Raw genomic sequence first — 19,686 nt, forward strand, 5'->3', positions numbered from 1 at the left:
GCAGAAAAGATAATAGGTAGGCTAAGCAACAGTTCGCCAAGCGCTAGGCACTTTGAGACCTTACGGTGTACTATCCCTCTGATAAGAGAGATAACTTTGCAAGAAAATGCATGATTCCAAGCAACCCCATGAATTGTCTTGCCAGAGTTTAATAATGAAGGCTATTTTCTATTGATTTAATTCAAATCTGAACTATGATACAAATATTGATTTCTATTTACTATTGCCCATATTTTTATTAATTACTGATAATGGTTTACCTAAAACATTTATATTCAGTTCCTTGAAACTGTTAAAATTGAGATATTTCTATCTCTTGACATAGAAATTTCTTTCTTGGTTAAAATAAAAATAAGTGTCGTGATGCAATCACATGTAGCCAAAAATAACGTTGTGCATGTGATCAAAACTATCATCAACTTAATACATGTAGGGAACATTTTATATATACCAAAGGTACCCGTACGTTAATAAAATGGCAGTCTCGAGCACCGGACAGGTACCCAAGCGATCTTATTTTAAAATCAATTTAGATGTATTCAGAAAAAAAGTATACCTTTAATACTATTCGAGAGGCTGAGGAAAATGACTCGGTTGGTCATTTACTGATCACGATTTTAGAAAGAAAAGCAAATGATACGTTAATTGGCCATGTTGTGTACTTTGGAGGAATCGGCCACAGTTATTACGGTTACAACGTTGGAAACACCTATCAAAGTTTTATAAGACTTTGGCTTTAAATGTATTATTGTGAATCTTGTTATGAAATGGGACCCAGTAGCAAAGAAGTCCGTAACTAGCAAGCCAAAAGCTTTCAAGTTTTGATGATGGCGCGGAGACATTATGATCACTACCCTCCTCGTAGGTACGTTTCAAAAACCTGTTCAATTCGCACTTGGTTTAAAATAAACATATTTAAGTAACCATTTATTTGAAAAGGCAATTTAATGACATATCTTTTCAGTTTTCAAAAATACAAATGTTGTTTTAAAACATATCCAGATATTAAACTTTTAATGTGGCAATCTTTATTAAAGTTAAACAATATCTGATTGAAACTTCATTTAAGTTAATATCTGATTGAAAAAGCATCCTTAGAGAACTCATAGTGATAGAAATAAAAGTGATAATTGACTTCTTAATCAGTATTTGGTTACATAGGGACAGGTATTGTAAATACCTAATATTTCATTTTCTGTAGCCAAGGTGAGAGATTTTGTTGTTTGCTGTGACTGTGGAAAACGGCGAGTCATATATTCCTCCAAAAAGCTAAGTCCTGCCTAGGAGAGGGCTCTTTGTCGACTTCAGGAGGAACTTCTCTATACATGTGGAATTTCTTTATTCCCTGGGGGGAGAATTCCAGGATACGATTGCGGTGCGGGAGGGATTAAATTGCCTGACTCTTATTGAGACGACATACTATGTAGGTAAATAAATGATATCTTTAAAGTTTACTTGAAAATACACTCTTTAAATGAATACAATCCATACAATAACTTATTGAAAACCAAGCTAGATATATAAGAAACATACATTACATGTTGTTTTTTGAAAATTGACAATCTTTTGCAGGAAAAACACAGATTTTCGATGATATCTTGATTTTACTTCGGGAACATTGAGCCGAAAGCATGGGATAGTGCGACCTACATGTAACTGCAAAGCCTGTCCTCAAGCAGGACACCCTGTTGTAACGAGAAATGCTCTAAAGAAACAAAAGACAAAATTAAAAATATATATATTTTTGAAAAATTGTTTTATTTTTATTTTTTTTTTCTCGATGGAGAAATTTTTCAATTTCATTTTTTCCCCCTCGTACCGTAATATTTTAAAAATTATTTCGTAAACCTAAAAATTAAAGAATGCTGACTTCAAGGTCTAAATTTGAAACTCTCTAGCAACCATTCATAACAACAAAAACCATACCCTAATGATAAAATATTATCTCTAATGATAAAACTGCATCATCAATAATGCGCCATCATAACCACTAATATTATGATAAAACATTTACTAATGATAACATTATTCATTAGAAGTTAAAAATGTCCACACCTGAGGGGAAAAATATGAACAGTCTCGTCCGCTAAAAAAAACAAAACATGTATTAGCGGATGGACTTGACTATATAAATTTAAGTTTTGTATATCATTATCCATTCTCTGTCGTTTGGATGCATGGGACGGTTGGGGCAAGTATCCGTCCTATCTGCTATCATTTGGGGTTGTAAATGGTATGCTTCTGTGATGAATTCATGTACTTAACGTAGCTTTTGATGTTTAAATCCGTTAGTACATGTAGCTGATGCTAGAAATACAGAGAAGAAATGCAAGTTTATTGAACGCGTGGCAGAGATAGAGCCCCATCCTTGAAAACAAATTGAAGGTTTTTGATAGTATGAATCCATTACAGTTGTGCTTTAACAACTTTCGTAATAATTACTTAAATAACTTCTATTATTTGTTCAAACATTGCATAGTAATTGTCACCCGATCCTAAGCCTTTTCTAGCGTATATTGAAATCTTTGCAAAGAGGATTCAGTAGAATGAAGGGATCAAGTCCTCCCATTCGATCTCTGTCGGTTTGACTCCTGTTACATATTCAATTTAATGTGCCTGAATTTAGCAAGAGTTTCTTCCCGTTGGCTACCACACTGGAGATAACACAGTCATTAACTATTTGTCATACAAACTGGCCATTGTGGAGTAGGACACATTATTTTTCTGAAGAATATATGTTTGTTAAAACCTTCTTTGAGTGAGAATTTTGTTTTAAAAAGATTTTCCCTTAAATTATTCGATTATACATGTTTAAATTTGGTTACTGAAAGGATTTACCTCCAAGGGAAATAACTCAGACGAAAAAACTATCTAAGAAACAAATTATACACGAGCAGATGATAATTTCAGAATCTTACCTCTTAAGTTTCTTTGTAACGAGGCTGCATTTCGATGTATATGAGTTGGCTAGGGTTGCTCTCCACCTCCAGTTGAGATGCCACATTCATCAATGATATGATTTTTAAATAGTTCAGTAGTCATGTATTTAAAATAAAAAATAATTATTTGCAGCTTCCTGGGATACCATTCACTATTTCTGTCTTCATCAATATGTTTGAGTTTGACATTAAACATTTAACTCATATTCAACGAATTTATAAATATCGTACATTTATTGAGTTCGAGAGCCACATGAATGTTGTCGGACCCGAGAACTAAACTGTTTACCTCAGACCATTAGGCCAAAGGTAGCACTTTGGATCGAGGGTTTTGCAAAATGCATTTGTCTGAAAACTTAGTCAATAAATGTTTTGCTATAGCTTATATATGCTTGGAGTTCACTTTCTAAACATGAAATTCTTCAGAATCACATTTCAGTGTTTAATAATTTTAATATTCCAGTCAACCGAGGCGAGTTCTTCATTGACAAAATTTATGAAGTCCTCGAAGATCGACCAGATCTTCCAACAAACTGCTTTTGTTTGTTTATTGTTTAACGTCCCTCTCGAGAATTTTTTACTCATATGGAAACGCCACCACTTGCCGGTGGAGAGCTGCAAAAATTTGACCTATAGTCGGCACTTCGGGCCATTGAGCAGTGAGGGATCTTTTTCGTGCCAGCACCTACTGCGAAACGGAACATCGGTTTATACGGTCTCATCCAAAGGACAGGTCTCCACGTCCCACAGTGGGATCAACTCCTTACTCCACGACTCTAGAGCGAACGCTCGAACCACTGCGACACGCGGGCGACCCAACAAACTGTTGGAATACCGACGAACACAAATTGTGGTTCCTTATTAGCCGACCCGTTTTTATATTCCTAGATTTATTCACAAACTTTGGCATGAGAAGAAAAAAAAACTTGCTGTTACATTCAACTCGACATTTAGATATATCGACGCCTACACGTGTATTAGTTACTTCCATTCGTATGTCGACTCGATATATCCCTTGAATAAAAGGCTCTTCAATTTTGAATTAATGTAAACTTTGGGTGATTATCAATTCAAATCAAACGTAATTACTTGTATGATTTTCGTTTTTCATGTTTCGACCATACGCACATGTAATCGATTGAAACTAAGGACGTCGACTTATATGGTCTCGTCCAAAGGATCGGTCCCTACCTTTCGGAGAGGGACTAACTTAGTTGAAAAAAATATAATATTGAAAAAATGAAACTAGCCACCTACGTAATGATATAATATCATGTACAATATTTCAGTCCCTTTAATCTGTAAAACTTGATATACCGATTACTTAACGGAACTCTTTCGCGTTGTAGGTAGGAAACGTTAATTAGCTGGGGGCAATGTGCTGTTGAATACACTACGTGATCGATTACTAGTACTGTAGATTTTTAAATGACATATAACAGAGAAATTCTGATGAAATATCTTTCTAAACGTTCGGTGCACCAGCTGACAAAATCTAGGATATGCTAGTTCTTTTGAATAACATTTTTTGTAGATATTTTCCGCTAAGCCGACTCTTGAAATAATAATTTAAGCAACAACTTAATTTTGATAAACATTACATTTGGAAGTTTAAACATTCCAAATAAGATGACTTACTTTCTGAAGTGCAAACATTGCCTATACATTGTACTTTCGGCATACCCATTGTTCAAATCATGCAATTGTCACTAGCGTAAACAATACGTTATACTCCGAAAATAACGTGAGATTTGGAGCTTTCTTGAATTTATTGCAAAAAAGCGGCAGTTAGATAACCGCGAGGTAATAGCGATACTAAGTATTAGAAAATCAACTATTTACTTGAGTCATTTTGCTTCAACAAATAAATGTTTTATTAACAGAAACTATTTTTGTGACCAATAACATATTTAAAAGTCAATAACTCGTGCCGAAACAAGGAGAGACAACTGCGCTTCCTCGATAAAAGCATCTCTTACGTGCGATATACATGTAGATGCCGATATTATCAGTTGAAAAGCCAATTTTTGCATAAAATGTGTCTTGCTGTGCTAAATTAAAAGCCACCATTTCAACAATCTTAGTGTACATGTACAATATGTTTTAACATCGATATTTTGTTATTTTTTCGCCTTATTCCCCTGGAAGTCTCAGAACCCCTATTTCTCGTCTAACAATCTTATCACGACTTAGACAAACTTCAATATACCCTATATTGGATGATTGCATGTTTATTTGTTTAACTGAAGCCTTATTCTTTACTTTAGAAAAGGAATAAGAGATTAGTCTATGAAAGCAAAATAAAATGCAAGTTAACCAAGACCCATTTCTTAGCCTTGTCCAATGGTCCTTGGCTGAATTGCATCTACATGATCATAAGAAATATATGCCATTGGATGTATAAATATAGGTGCAAGAGACAGTGCTTAAAAGGGGACATCTACAGAGGCTTCTGATATTCTACAGACATGTCTTCTTTGTAGATCAAGTTGTTCGTTAATGCCATGCTTAATAATGTTCCCCCTTCAGCCAAAACAAATTTCAATATGCAAGTAAATTCAATGGAAATTGAGAATTCCTGTTGGACCAACATTATATAACAGGTCAGTAGGCTTTCTAGAGAATCATTATTCACATGAGAAAGAATAAAAGTAGATTATAAAATATTCAAACAAATTCTTGTTTGTAAGACAGGTATCATGCACACTTCAAATTTATCAATTCAGAACACACTGATCTGCATGCCATGCAACGAACACTAAATACCCAGAGGAGAAATGTGCGTGCAATAAAGACATTTAACTTCCGGAATACTCTACTTTCAGATTTCGTTTTTCAATGATTAATCTCTCTGTACTGAGTTTTTTTTTTTTTTAATTAATGTCAAAGTTAAAAGGGAAGTAAATTATTACCAGAAACGAGTTTTGACGCCAGCCTTTTCGTACAATAAGACATTAAAGTAGATAAGAAGTCTTATATTCCAACATTTAAAAAAAACGTTGGCTATAGCCATATGATAAGCATTATTATTAATCAATTATTTGGTGTTCTAATCGACAAACTATCGAATTTTCGGGCCACATTGATTTTTTTAAATATCGGAATATACTTTAATTGGACCCATATTCTATGAAAATTTCGAGATACGAATTGGTATAATTTAATGCACAAAAGATACATAGTCATAATATGGGCATTTGTTGTAACAGGCGTTTACATACCATACAGATTCGTATGAATGAAATATGGAGATAACGAACACTAGTCAAGCCTAATAGTCCATTGAAGCAATACAAATCGGGAGCAGAGCAAACAATGACCTTTAAAATACATAAGAGGTGGGATCAGGTGCCATGGATGAGTAAGTATCGCCTGTAGACCGGACACACCACCCCTGTGCTCATTGTCATGATCGGACAAACGGATAACTCCGTAGACATTTCAGTGTTTAAAAAATGGCCTAAACAGTATGAAAAACGCCAGTCAGCATTGGACGTAATGATAAAAACGCCAGTCAGCATTGGACGTAATGATAGATTGTATTTGCTGACAAGGTCATTATATCGACCATAGAACTTGCGAAATAATGACTTGTTTCATCAACCTGTTTGTCAAAATCTTGCCTCGTTTTCGAATCAGCTGGTAAATATAAACTCCACATACAGGTGATAAGGATATATTGCTGCATAAGTAAGGGAAGTTGGCGATAGAAAAGTTGAAGTCATTATGTTTACCATAAAGTTTTGTTATTAGGTTACCATTTACGTCTTTTTCTAGTAAGATATCCAGATATGAAACATATATGTCAGACTCTTTACTCTTTAGTTTCCTTTATTTCAAGATCACTGGGATACATAGAGTCGACGACATATGAATGGAAGTAACTATTGTTAATTGATATGTCGTCGATATATCTAAATGTCGAGTTGAAGGCCTCGGTAAGTGAAAAGTTTTTGAATAAATCCTTCTATATATGAATAAAGATAGGTCTGCGAATAACGGGGCGCAATTGGTAACCATTCGAATTCGAATGTTGTTACCTGCTTTGTCAGCTGGGACCAGTACATGCTGACCATGCAAGTTATCTTTTTCTTTTTTCACTTCTGAATTATTGAAGACAGAAAGATAGATGATTTTTATATTGCCCCTCATTCGATTAATGCAAGATTTCAACATCCATCTGATACATTTAATCCATTCTGACAAAGTGTCAAGGTCTTCTTTTTAATGTTTGGTCCATCGCCTGGCGTAATCTTCCACAGAATTTATATTTATAAAATTATGAAGGCAGTTGAAAGATCGGGGTTCCCTAATTTTTTGGCCCTTTTAAAATAAGTGATTTAAGGTCCTCATTATTAACTATACATGTATTTACGTTACCAGTAATAACGTGTCCAACAGGACTATAGTTGTAGGGTAAGGAATATGTACACGTTGAAGGATTACGTGTTAGATGATCGATATCTAGGCACTGTAGAGTTTGTATGTTTGTTTGTTTTTGATAATTAAAAAGTTTGGAAGCAATAGTCGATGTATATTTGTAAGAAATACAAGGTGTGGACTTCAACTTGAAATATGATGGAATACAATCCAGGTTTCACTGTTTTAGGTCCTAGTATGTGGTCATAGATTGAAAATGCATGAGGGATTTGAAAATCTTTTCTAAATTACGTCGCCGATATAAGGCTGAAGTACTGCCGACACGGCGTTAAACGATAATTACATATGTCAGAGTGGCCAGACATTTATGTTACGTAGGTCTTGCGTTACGTTCTTAGGGCATGTTTTAAAATTGCGTCACATTTTTATTTACTCATGGATATTTAGACTTGAATAAAATTCACAACCCTCTACCAAAATTGTAAAACTCTTACCCACTTGGCCCATAGTTCAGACCCTAGGGTTGGGCTAAGATGTTTACATATTGAAAATACTACATGTATAATTTATTCTAATTTTGAAAATAACTTAGTCATAGACATGTAGAGGACACATTGTTAATATAATCATAATTAGGATCAAAAGCTATCAAAAGTATAGAAATTTATGTCCCCCAGTTCCAGGGTTTAAACCCCCGGTTTGGGTTAAGTTGGTCATATATTGAAAATGAAACACATCTTTAAAATTCTTGTTTTTACTGATGGACATCTAGATTGATTGATTGACTGTATGTTGTTTAACGTCCCATTCGAGAATTTTTCACTCATATAGAGACGTCACCATATACCGGTGAAGGGCTTTAAATTTTGACCTTTACTCGGCACTCGGGGCCATTGAGCAGTGAGGGATCTTTATCGTGCCAACGCCTGCCGTGACACGGGGCCTCGGTTTTTAAGGTCTCATCCGAAGGACCCGCAACTTTCACTTCAAAGTGCCGAGCGCATGGCGAAGGAACAGTTGCTACCCATTTTTTATCGACTTTGGTCAGTCGCGGCCGAGATTCGAACTCACGACCTCCCGATCAGGGAGCGAGCGTGGACATCTAGAAGGCAAATACATGTATTGCATGATTATAAGGAATAGCCTACCTCTGCCAAGATATTTAACTCAAGTCCCCGGCATTGAGGCCCTAATGTTGGGTTGCATTTGGAAATCATATTTATTCATGGATATTTAGCAAGCAAACTTTATGGTTGAAGAAAGTTATTTTCCCTTTATCAAATTTGTTAAATGTCTGTCCTAAAACTTAGACTCCGGGGTGAGGCTTACAAGTACATGTAGTTGAATACTTTATTTTTAGAAATCGTTTCTACTAATCAACTAAGAACAATCTTCATGAATTAAGATGGTGAACATAAGAGTCCTCACTAAATTTTAATATTCAAGCGTTCCAGTTACAGGCGGGGCTTCAGTTAGTTTTCAGATCAAAAGAAACTCTTAGTACTTAGGTGACCATTAAGATCCGAAGCCTCATGTACTTCATTTAATTTACATGCAAGGCAATCATTCTCGTTTGTACATATGTATGAGCGATATGTATGATGTAAGATGTAAAGACGATATCATATTGGTTATTCATGTCTCTCAAAAATCGATTAATTAAATTTTAATCGAAAGTCCAGTACTAGCTAGTATTCTGTATTTGATTACTAGTATCATTGTTCAATCGATGTCTGTTTTCTATATTTCAATTAGACAGCTTGAGATACGGTATACTCTCACCGTTGTATTTAACTAACAATATAATAATACATGTACAAACAATTATACATGGAATCAACTATTGAATGACTACTATGATGTTAAATTTCTTTCTTTTACCCATCACCCTAATAAATATTTACAATTTTTTCCACCATTTATTGGACATTATTGAAAAACTTTGAATGAAAAATGAGACTTTATTAGGCTATATTTTTTACTTTAATTATGTAAGCATACATAAAGTAGTTATTTTCATGATTTGTATTTAAGAAATTGTTTGTATCATCAGTCCTTAAGAATAATATACCACGCCACAAGTATTTTCTGGTACATGTAAATAACAGCGACAAACAGCTTGGTCGCTTAATATTATCAGATTGCTTGTCGTGGGACGTCACACGTTTTCGATGATAAATACATGCATTCATTGCATTTTGTTTACCATAATGCATGATATTCCGATGCTAGGATCAAGTTATTGCTTTTTTTTTCTCGAGATAAAGTATTTTTAACTTGCATCAATATTATACAGAGTCAGAAAATTAGCAAAATTGTTTACCATGTAAAGAACAAAGATCATCCGAGATTGGTTATGAGGATGTATCATAACAGGCAAGTTTGTGGTACTATTATGTTCTCTGAGGTATGTTTGTTACTCCAGATACTAATTATAACGTAGTTGTTTCTTTTTTTTTTTTTTGAGAAGTCTATTTTAGATATCCAATTATATGGCATATCTCAAAATTGCAAAGAAAATTGGGGGGGGGGGGGGGTCAGTGTGGTTCTTTCTTAGCAAATGGTACAAATAATTTGATCTTTTTGCATTTTAATTGTTACTTTTAGATTAAACACTTTTACCTCTATCATATTTAACTAGATGTTATCATAACAATATAACCTTATATAATTTTATGCAAAATAGTTGGAAAAATATATAAATTTAAAAATGATATAAATTAATGCAAATTAATTATTGTATGGCCTTTTTGCAGTAATAAAACATCATATTCCGGGTATTAAAAATCGAAGTAGGAAATTAAATATTTTCTTTTATCATACTTTTTGCGAACTCAGTGGTGATCGGTGGAAAGTAACGTGCAATTTCAAAAATAAATAAATTAAAAAAAAAAGATGGGCTCAGTGATGTAAACTTTGAGATATGGTTCAAATTTGCAAATTTCAGGCTAAAAACAATGTTAATATTAAATATCTTGACTTGTTCAATATATCTGTATTTTTTGGCAAAGTATGTTAAATAAATGTGTAATTTTTAAAATTCAAAATATCACTTGAAACCCACATTGAATATTCCTAGCATATTATAACGTAAAAAATTCAATGTGTAAAAATATGTACACTGAATAAAACAAAGGTGTAGGAACATTGTGGTCTTTTTCCGTTTACTACTCCCATATTTATGACTGATTTTTTTCATTTTTCATTGAAAAGGGCAATTTAAAAAATGTAATTTCGTTGAGTTTAAATTTTTTTTATACACATTAATTTATTACACTATAATTTATTAAGCTATAATTGTTATGGATTATTAAGGAATTCGTTTCTCAAAGTTGAGGACGCTGTAGGCTTTTTTCATTTATTAGATCTTGCCAGAGTTCCTCATTCACAATATCTATGTACCCTTTAGAGATCGGGTCTTCAAACAATGTTAGAATTTTTATGGGTACTAATTCTGCTCCTTAATTAGCCGAAATTTCTTGTATTCCTATGAAGAATTTATTCAAGACCTTCTACACAAGTAGGAGAAAACGTAAGCTGGTGTTACAGGGATTTTACCAGCCCTGTTTAGAGTCAGCTTTTCGCAAATTCAAAATTTTGTTTCAACTTAAAATTTATAATCACTTTGTTTGTAAATACAGCCTACAGTTGAGTCTTATTTTGTCTGACAGCAGAGCCCCTGAGGCCATGAAATTAACAATTTTGGAAGAGGCACTCTTGCTCATCATAACTATGTACTTGGTTACTTTATTTGATACCCAGGAGCAGAAAAGAAGATTTTCAAAGAATTAATGCATTTTCACTATATAATCAATAGAGCCCCGCCCTAACACCAGAACCCCTGACCCTGAGGCCATGAAATTCACAATTTTGAAAGAGGCACTCTTGCTGATCATGACTATGTACTTAGTTACTTTATTTAATACCTAGGAGCAGAGAAGAAGATTTTCAAAGAATTAATGCATTTTCACTATATAATCAATAGAGCCCCGCCCTAACACCAGAACCCCTGACCCTGAGGCCATGAAATTCACAATTTTGGTAGAGGGATCAATGTTTATTACAATGATGCCAACAGTTTGACTGCTTGATGTCCAGGAGTAAAGAAGAAGATTTTTAAAAATTGCATTATTTTTGGTGGTTTTAGCCCCACCCCTCAGGCCCGGGGGGGGGGCAGGGACCATGAAATTCACAATTTTTGTTTCCCTTTACCCATAGATGCTAAATGCCAAATTTGGTTGAAATTGGTTGGGCGGATTCAGAGAAGAAGCTAAAAATGTTCAAATGTTAACGCACGCCGACGGTCGAAAACGGATAGCAATAGGTCACCTGAGTGACTTGGGTGACCTAAAAATATAAGGTATGAAACTCATTTCACAGAGTACCCACTTTCGCCAATAAAATACATGTACTTTTAAACCAAATGATTTAAAATTTTACCTTCTATTCATAAACAACCTAACCGGTCACAGTAGCCTAGTGTAGGGCGCTCGCTTCGTGATCGGGAGGCCGGGGTTCGATTCTCGTTCGCCGCGCCGCGTCAAACCTAAGACGTAAACATAGGTAGTGACTGTTCCTTCGCCAAGCGCCCGGCACTAGAAGTGAAAGTCACGGGTTTTTTGGATGAGACCTTAAAAACCGAGTTCCAATGTCACGGTAGGCGTTGGCACGATAAGGAACCCTCACTGCTCAATGGCCCTGAGTGCCGAGTATTGATCTAAATTTGAAGCCCTTCATCGGCATATGGTGACGTCTCTATATGAGTGAAAAATTCTCGAACTGGACGTTAAACAACATACAATCAATCAATCATATAAACAACCTACATTACTACCAAAGTTCATTCCGAAATTCCGTATACTTCCCAAGATGTGCTAAACTTAATTCCAAGTTGACCTTATTTTTTCACTCGATATTAGATTGGGCCTCTGAATATTTACACTTATTGTAAAATGGGAATGACGGGATAAATTTTTGCCGGAATTTGTTCTATACCCACTGAATTTTGCTTTTTAGCACTCAATATCTACAAAACCAGACACTTCTTAGATCAGATGGAATGGCAGCTGAATCAGCAAATGTTCCGCAGAATTGTACAGATCCTATTTCATCCTCAGGTCGACCTATTTGCCAGTCGTTTGAATTATCAGCTCCCGAAGTATGTACATGTAACATGGCAACCAGATCCAATGGCATGGAAGACAGATGCATTCTCAATTCCATGGAAGAATCTCAAAGCTTATGCTTTCCCTCCATTCAACTTGATATCACAAGTCCTTCAGAAAGCGAGACGAGACAATCCCCTCATGATCTTGGTATCCCCAAGTTCTCCAGTTATCTTGCAACAACACAATTCTTCTACCAGGAAAAGAAAAAATGTTAATCCTACCCTACGACGAAGACCACGTCCACCCACTCCAGAAATCTTTACAGCTAATCGCATGGACTGTATGCGGAGACAGTACCATGCAAGAGGTTTTTCAACAAAATCATCAGAAATTCTCAGCAATGCGTGCAAAACGAAAACCACCAAACAGTACCAATCCTCATGGAAACTATGGTTGGGCTGGTGTAGCGGCAGGAATTTGGATCCCTTTTCAGTTTCTGTCATAGACATTATAGAGTTTTTAATCAAGTGAATTTCAGAAGAACAAGTCTTACAGTGCATTAAACAGTTACCATTCCATATTGTCAGGAACTGTTAGTCCAACTGATGGTTTTGCCGTTTGGAAACATCCAACAGTTATTCAGTTTTGAAAGGTGTTATATAATTTGAATCCAACTAAACCTAAGTACTGTACAGTTTGGGATGTTTCAGTTCTTCTGAAATACATTAAATCATTACATGTACCATATAATACCAATTTACTACTGAAAGATTTAACCCACAAACTTGTTATATTAGTAGCTTTAGTTTCAGCAGATAGGGGACAATCAATTGCATTATTGGATATAAAATTAATGTATATACTTTCTTCGAAAGTGGTGTTTTTCATTGATAAACTTACTAAAACTTCCAAGCCCGATAAACCTATGAAGAAAATAGTTCTTTCTGCTTATCCCAAGTGTGAGAAATTGTGTGTGAAATCCACGTTACAAGCATATATTGAGAAAACTAAGGACTTGAAAAAGTGCTCAACTTTGACTCTTTACACAAACCACATAGAGCAGTGACATCTCGTACTACTAGTATAGCTAGATGGATTAAACATGTTTTAACAAGTGCTGGTGTGCAGGGCTTTGGTGCACACTCAACTCGGAGTCCATCAACATCAGCTGCTTTGGAAGCTGGTTTATCTGTGAAGGATATCATGAATGTGGCAGAATGGTCAAATTCATCGACTTTCAACAAGTTTTATAAAAGAAGCATACTGTGGAATCATTTAAATTCGTGGGGGTCAATGTTCGTGGGCAAGCAAAATTTTATTGGTTCGTGGGGATGTAATTTCGTGGGTAGCTCGTTTATTTGGTAGATCTAATTAATTAGTACGTTGACAAAATTGTTGTTCGTGGGGATGTAAATTCGTGGGTAATGGTTACTCATGAAATCCACGAACATTGATCCCCCACGAATAATGATGATTTCACAGTAGACGATGGTTCCTTTGGAAAGTTGGTTTTGCAGACAAATTCTAAATAGGTAAGATGTTGAATTTTTACATCTGAAATCTATTTAGCCATGAGTGTACATAAGAGGACGAAGGATAATTTTGAATTAGACAAGGGTAAGGTACTTACCTGTAGGATAATTGGGATTATCTGAGTCCTCGACGTACATTCAGAGCTAAATCCCTCCCTACCCAGCCCTATTTACATGTTGTAACTGGGGTCTTCTTTGCTCACACTGTATCAACTATGATGGGTAGTGTTGGGAAAACTTTTATTGTTTCTGTCAATTAGTATTATGAGAATTATGTATCTTAGTGTAGTCTACTTGTGTGCCAAGTTATACTAAAATCAGACCAAAACTGTGGTAGGAGTAGCATTTTGAAAGTATTTCAAGGAAATTTCTATTTTTAGTAACCATGGCAACACCGTTCATCAAAATCAAAAACCTAGAATTGTGTATCTTAGTGTAGTCTACTTGTGTGCTAAGTAATACTGAAATCGGATCAAAACTGTAGGAGGAGTAGCGTTTTGACAGTATTTCCCAGAAATCTCTATTTTTAGTAACCATGACAACACCGTTCATTGAAATCAAAAACCGATAAACAGAATTATGTATCTTATTATAGTCTAATTGTGTGCCAAGTTATAATGAAATCAGATAAAAAGTGTAGGAGAAGTAGCGTTTTGAAAGTTTTTCACAGAAATTTCTATTTTTAGTAACCATGGCAACACTGTTCATTGAAATCAAAATCCGATATACAGAATTATTTATCTTATTGTAGTCTACTTGTCTGCCAAGTTATATTGAAATCAGACCAAAACTGTAGGAGGAGTAGCGTTTTGAAAAATTGTTTACAGACGGACGGACAGACAGACGGACACCTTACTATCGCATAAGCTCTTCTGGTCTCTGACCAGTAGAGCTAAAAATCAGAAGTTGAATATGTTTGACATATTTTCAGTGCACATGGCGTAAAGCCCAGTGGTTAAAAAATCAAACAGCAATTTTGGCAATTCCAGCACCAGACAACAAGAAGGAATTACAGTGATTCATGGGGATAATAAATTACTTAGGAAAGTTTATTCTAAATTTGTCCACCAGGAATCAACCACTCAGACAGTTGCTGGAAACCGATGAAGCATGGCACTGGAATGATGAGCAGGAAAAAAGCCTTTAATGATCTGAAGAGAGCAATAAAGTCAACGCCTACATTAAAATATTTCGACGTTAATGAGGATGTCAAACTTTCAGTTCATGCATCGTCATATGGATTTCGTGCTTGCATCATGCAGAAAGAGCAACCTGTGGCTTATGCATCGAGAGCCTTGAATGTAGCTGAGAGAAACTATGCATAGATAGAAAAAGAGATGTTTGGAATCATGTACGGACTACAGAAATTCAATCAGTATGTGTATGGTAAAACAGTTTCAGTGGAAACAGACCACAAACCCATTAGAGAGCCTGTTTAAAAAACCATTGACTAGTGCACCTCCACGACTTCAACGTATGATGTTGAAAGTTTTGCAGCATGACTTAGTTGTGAAATACAAAGCTGACAAGGAAACTCTACATTGCTGATACATTATCAAGATCAACAGGATCAGATCCAGCTGCTGAACTTGAAGAGCAGTTTGGAGTTCATTTGATACAGACTATTCCTGTAAGTCAGGAAAAGGGGAAGCTATTTCAGAGTGAAACCAAAAAAGACCCTGTTCTCATGAAATTGAAGGACACAGTTCTACAAGGATGGCCAACAAACCGGAAGGATTTAGATAGTGAACTTACTCCATACTGGAACTTTAGAGATGAGATAAGCATTGTAGATGGCTTATTGTTGAAAGGAGATCGTATCATTACACCAGATCTCCATCTTGATTCTGAATAATACTACATAGTCTACTCGTGTGCCAAGTTATATTGAAATTAGACCAAAACTTCGTCGGAGTAGTGTTTTGAAAAATTGTTTAGACAGACAGACGAACGGACGACGGACAACTTACTATCGCATAAGCTCCAGTAGAACTAAAAAATCAGAAAGTATGTAATGCATTCCAGGAAAATTCAGTTCAATCATAACTCTTTTCACATCTGTAAACGAAATGGCTGTGCAGTTGTTGAAGCAGGCGTTTTCTTATTATTCATTCGCGAAAGGGATTATTACGGACATAACCCTGGAGTAAAAAATTCAACTTTAAAATGTTGAAAGTATTGAAACTATATGTCCCTGGCATATTTATGACGTGACATAAATATAGTCTTATCTCATTCTTGACATTACTTTGACACATCAATGGTGGCTTAAAACCATACAGAGTTGCAATTATATAAAAAGTTGCAAACAAGTTATGTGAATCACAGTATGTTGTTCTTTAACGTCCCTCTTGGAGAATTTTTCACTCGTATGGAAAAGTTATGAAATGTGGAAATAACGCATCGTAATCATTATAGCATTAAGTATATGTTTATTATGTACGGTGTTTGGTTAAATGTTGTTACCGGAAGTATTTTTAATATAACAAAATGTAAATATGAGAAATATATGTCTGGATTTTTTTTAGGGGGAGGGGGTATAAAACACTTTGGAATACACTCTCATGAACCCATAAAATGATACAGTTATTTCTAAAATATTGTAATATTTTAAATGGTATGTTGCATAAAATACAGGTAATCTAAGTTAATATATATCAGCAAGATGCAATGAAAGACAATTCCTATATATAGGATATTATTTTATGTCAACACTTGAATGTGGTGTTTTTACATGTGCATGTATGCATTGCTTTTGAACAATATATCGACATGTTAATGAAACTCAGCTGAGACTGTCTTTGTCAAATAATTTTTCATAATTTTGGCATTGGCTAAAAAAAATAATAATATTAAAGAATGCTGGTTTAGCAACCAATGGCATTGTGACGCCATAATCAGTTTGATCCATGTATATCGATGAAATGTATAAATATTACCACACAACATTAAGTTTGACATTAATCCAGAATGTCGATTTCAGCAAAAGTTTAAGAATGTTTTCCCTAAATAATAACATCGATTGATATTATTGATGTGCCTGCTTATGCTATGACATTGTGTTCAGTAGCAATAAGACGTGGTTATCAGCATGTAGTTTGTTGGATATTTGATCAAGCACTTTGCAGACTAACAAGCCATTTTTCGTGATAATAGAATCTTAATTATTTTCCTTAAAATTGTGATAGGATATTGACAAAGACGAACTCAAAACTGTTGTGGTCTTAAGCAGCTGTTCTGATCTTGACAAATGACATACCCATATATGTCTAGCATATCAGGATAGTGACGGTTAACATTTAACATATATATTGGGAAATGAAATTATTATCATATAATCTCATCACCAGAAAGTGGCTTGTTGTCAGTTAATGTTGAATGGCACAGACGAAATCCGAAGTATAACTTCCACAAACTGTACCAAAAATGTTAGATTTTAGATATTTAAGAATCATACATACTAGTGCACATAGATACAAACATACTGTAATAAACTATCCGTACTCTCACCATGTGGATAAAAGATTTTATAATAAAATGTCACTATATGCAATATATGTCAAATAATCTAAATGTAGCTGTTAATTAATCAGCTCATTGTCTATAGTACATTTCAAACGGGGTATTATGTTGATGTGGGTAGACAATATTGCGAGTAAAAATGCTCAGTATTTCTGTTACCTAGATGATAAAAATTAAATCGACTCCTCAAGTTCTGTGTTTATATTTTTTGTTTGATGAATTAATAAAGGATTGCTAGGTTTCTCTCTCCTTCCCATAATAAATTAAAATGGCAATTTCTTCAAACATATCAGATTGATAATTGTAATACTAGACAATCTGTTGCAGCACGCTTACGTATGTATCACGATTTAAACCTGTATTATTAATTCTTAAGGCGAAAGATAATAATATACATGTACTTGACTGAGTGTACTGTTGTCGTTTATAGACATGAGCGTATAGTTTCTGTGGGATGACAATTGAAGAAATAATTGAAATTTTTACAGTGGGAAATTTAGTATGTCATGCAGAACGAAGACCATAGTGTTCCTTGCATAATACGGCAGGATTCTACTCGATAAAAATGAAAAGTTAACTTATATTTACTTTTTTCATAAAACTCAGAAAAATATCGATTCTAGCAAATAATGCATTGGGGCTCCCACTTCATTGAAAAAATTGAGCATACCTTTAATGTAAGAACAATAAAAAAAAACATCCATCGACAGACATCAGTCTAATAGTTGAAACGTTACAACACTATCGGTACACATCGGGCTAATAGTTCAACATAATAGCATTATTACATTCTTACACTGTCATCTTTTGCCATAAAAAATCGTATCATTTTAATCATTCTTTGTTTTTAATTAATTAAATGGATGATTAATGACCTATGTACAACAAAAATGGCAATTGCTTAAAGACGTACATTTACCTAGAAAAAAACAACAGAATATAAACAGTTTACCACATATTTATACCAGCAGTTTTGTGTTCCAAGACAAAGCAATGAATCCCTCCACCTTTATTTTGGTGTGATAAGCTTTCTTCTTACAGTCCTTTTCAAAATATTCACATTTTACTTGATCACCGTCTCGCGCTCTGCAGAAGACCCAAAAGCAACACTGTTCCTCCGCAACACACCCAAAGCCACCGGCGAAAGTGACCGCGAACGATTGGCAGGTGGACAAAGACTTCCGCGTCGACCTCTAGTAGTAACTTCCTCCGATAGCTCACTTACTTCAGGTAAGACAGACATTCGCCTTGCGTTTGCAAGAAGAGAAGTCCACTCGGGGGGTTCACCGTGATGTATATGGGCTATTGTATTCCTCCGCCGACCATGATACTGGCGTTTGGGCTTTTCTTCTTTGTCTTCCTCTTCTGACTTTTCATCGTCTTTGTTTTTCCCAGTTACATCCGTTATCACTAACTGGAAGGCAGGAGAGCCCCTTGGAATTTCTTTTTCTTCAAACTTCAATTTCGGATTAGTTACACTTTCGAAAATGTCTTCTAAACTTCCTCTAGCACTCATTTTGTGATGACAGTATTGTTCTCGAATCTTACACACTGGAAAGACAATTTTTACATAGATGTGTTTAAACACATTGATCTCGATCTCTTATCTCTATGTAGATTGACTGGATTTTTATAATGTAGCACAGTTAATTGTAAAACTTACAATAGCAAGATATTTAAACACATAGCAAACAGCAGAGCATTTAAACAACAATTCTTGATTATAATTGGCAAGCACAGGTAAATAGATATCATTTTCGGGAGTAGAGTTTATTCAATAAACAAAGTTTCGAGAGGAATTAAATCCTGTTTAACCAGTAACTTGGATATCGGAAGTATGAAAGATTTTAAAGATAAAAATTGTCAAATTCGAAACTTTGATCAAATTTCCTTTGTGGTGCTATGAATTAATGTGTCCCATTTGTCAAAGAAAAATAGATGTGCAGTTAAAAGCTATGACAGAGGAGCGTCTATTATTGAATTTTCACTAGCTGTTCCTTTCACGTAAATCTGCATAAAAGCGAATGGATAATAAACGGTATTATTTTAGAAACTGAACAATCCACTCTTCACCTTGTCAAAATGCTTGCTTTTTAATGTATTGCTTAAGGAACAGTTGTTAGTTGTTTCTAAGTGCAAATTTTATTTGGAGATTCAAGTACACAATATTAAAATATTCTTACCACTAAGGCCCTAGTACCCGCC

General features: G+C 34.8%; 1 protein-coding gene across 1 annotated transcript in view; it reads left to right on the forward strand.

Annotated features, from left to right (window-relative positions):
• Positions 1 to 13,150: 13,150 nt before the first annotated feature.
• Positions 13,151 to 19,686, forward strand: part of LOC133190548 (adhesion G protein-coupled receptor L1-like) — a 185,637-nt gene continuing 179,101 nt past the window's right edge. Inside the window, exon 1 of the mRNA XM_061326234.1 lies at positions 13,151 to 13,155. The gene's annotated coding sequence lies outside the window, so the exon portion shown is untranslated. The remainder of the gene's footprint in view (positions 13,156 to 19,686) is intronic.

This window comes from Saccostrea echinata, unplaced genomic scaffold, assembly GCF_033153115.1.
Source record: "Saccostrea echinata isolate AGI-Se365-2 ecotype Australia unplaced genomic scaffold, CSIRO_AGI_Sech_v1 ptg000022l, whole genome shotgun sequence".
NCBI lineage: Eukaryota > Metazoa > Mollusca > Bivalvia > Ostreida > Ostreidae > Saccostrea > Saccostrea echinata.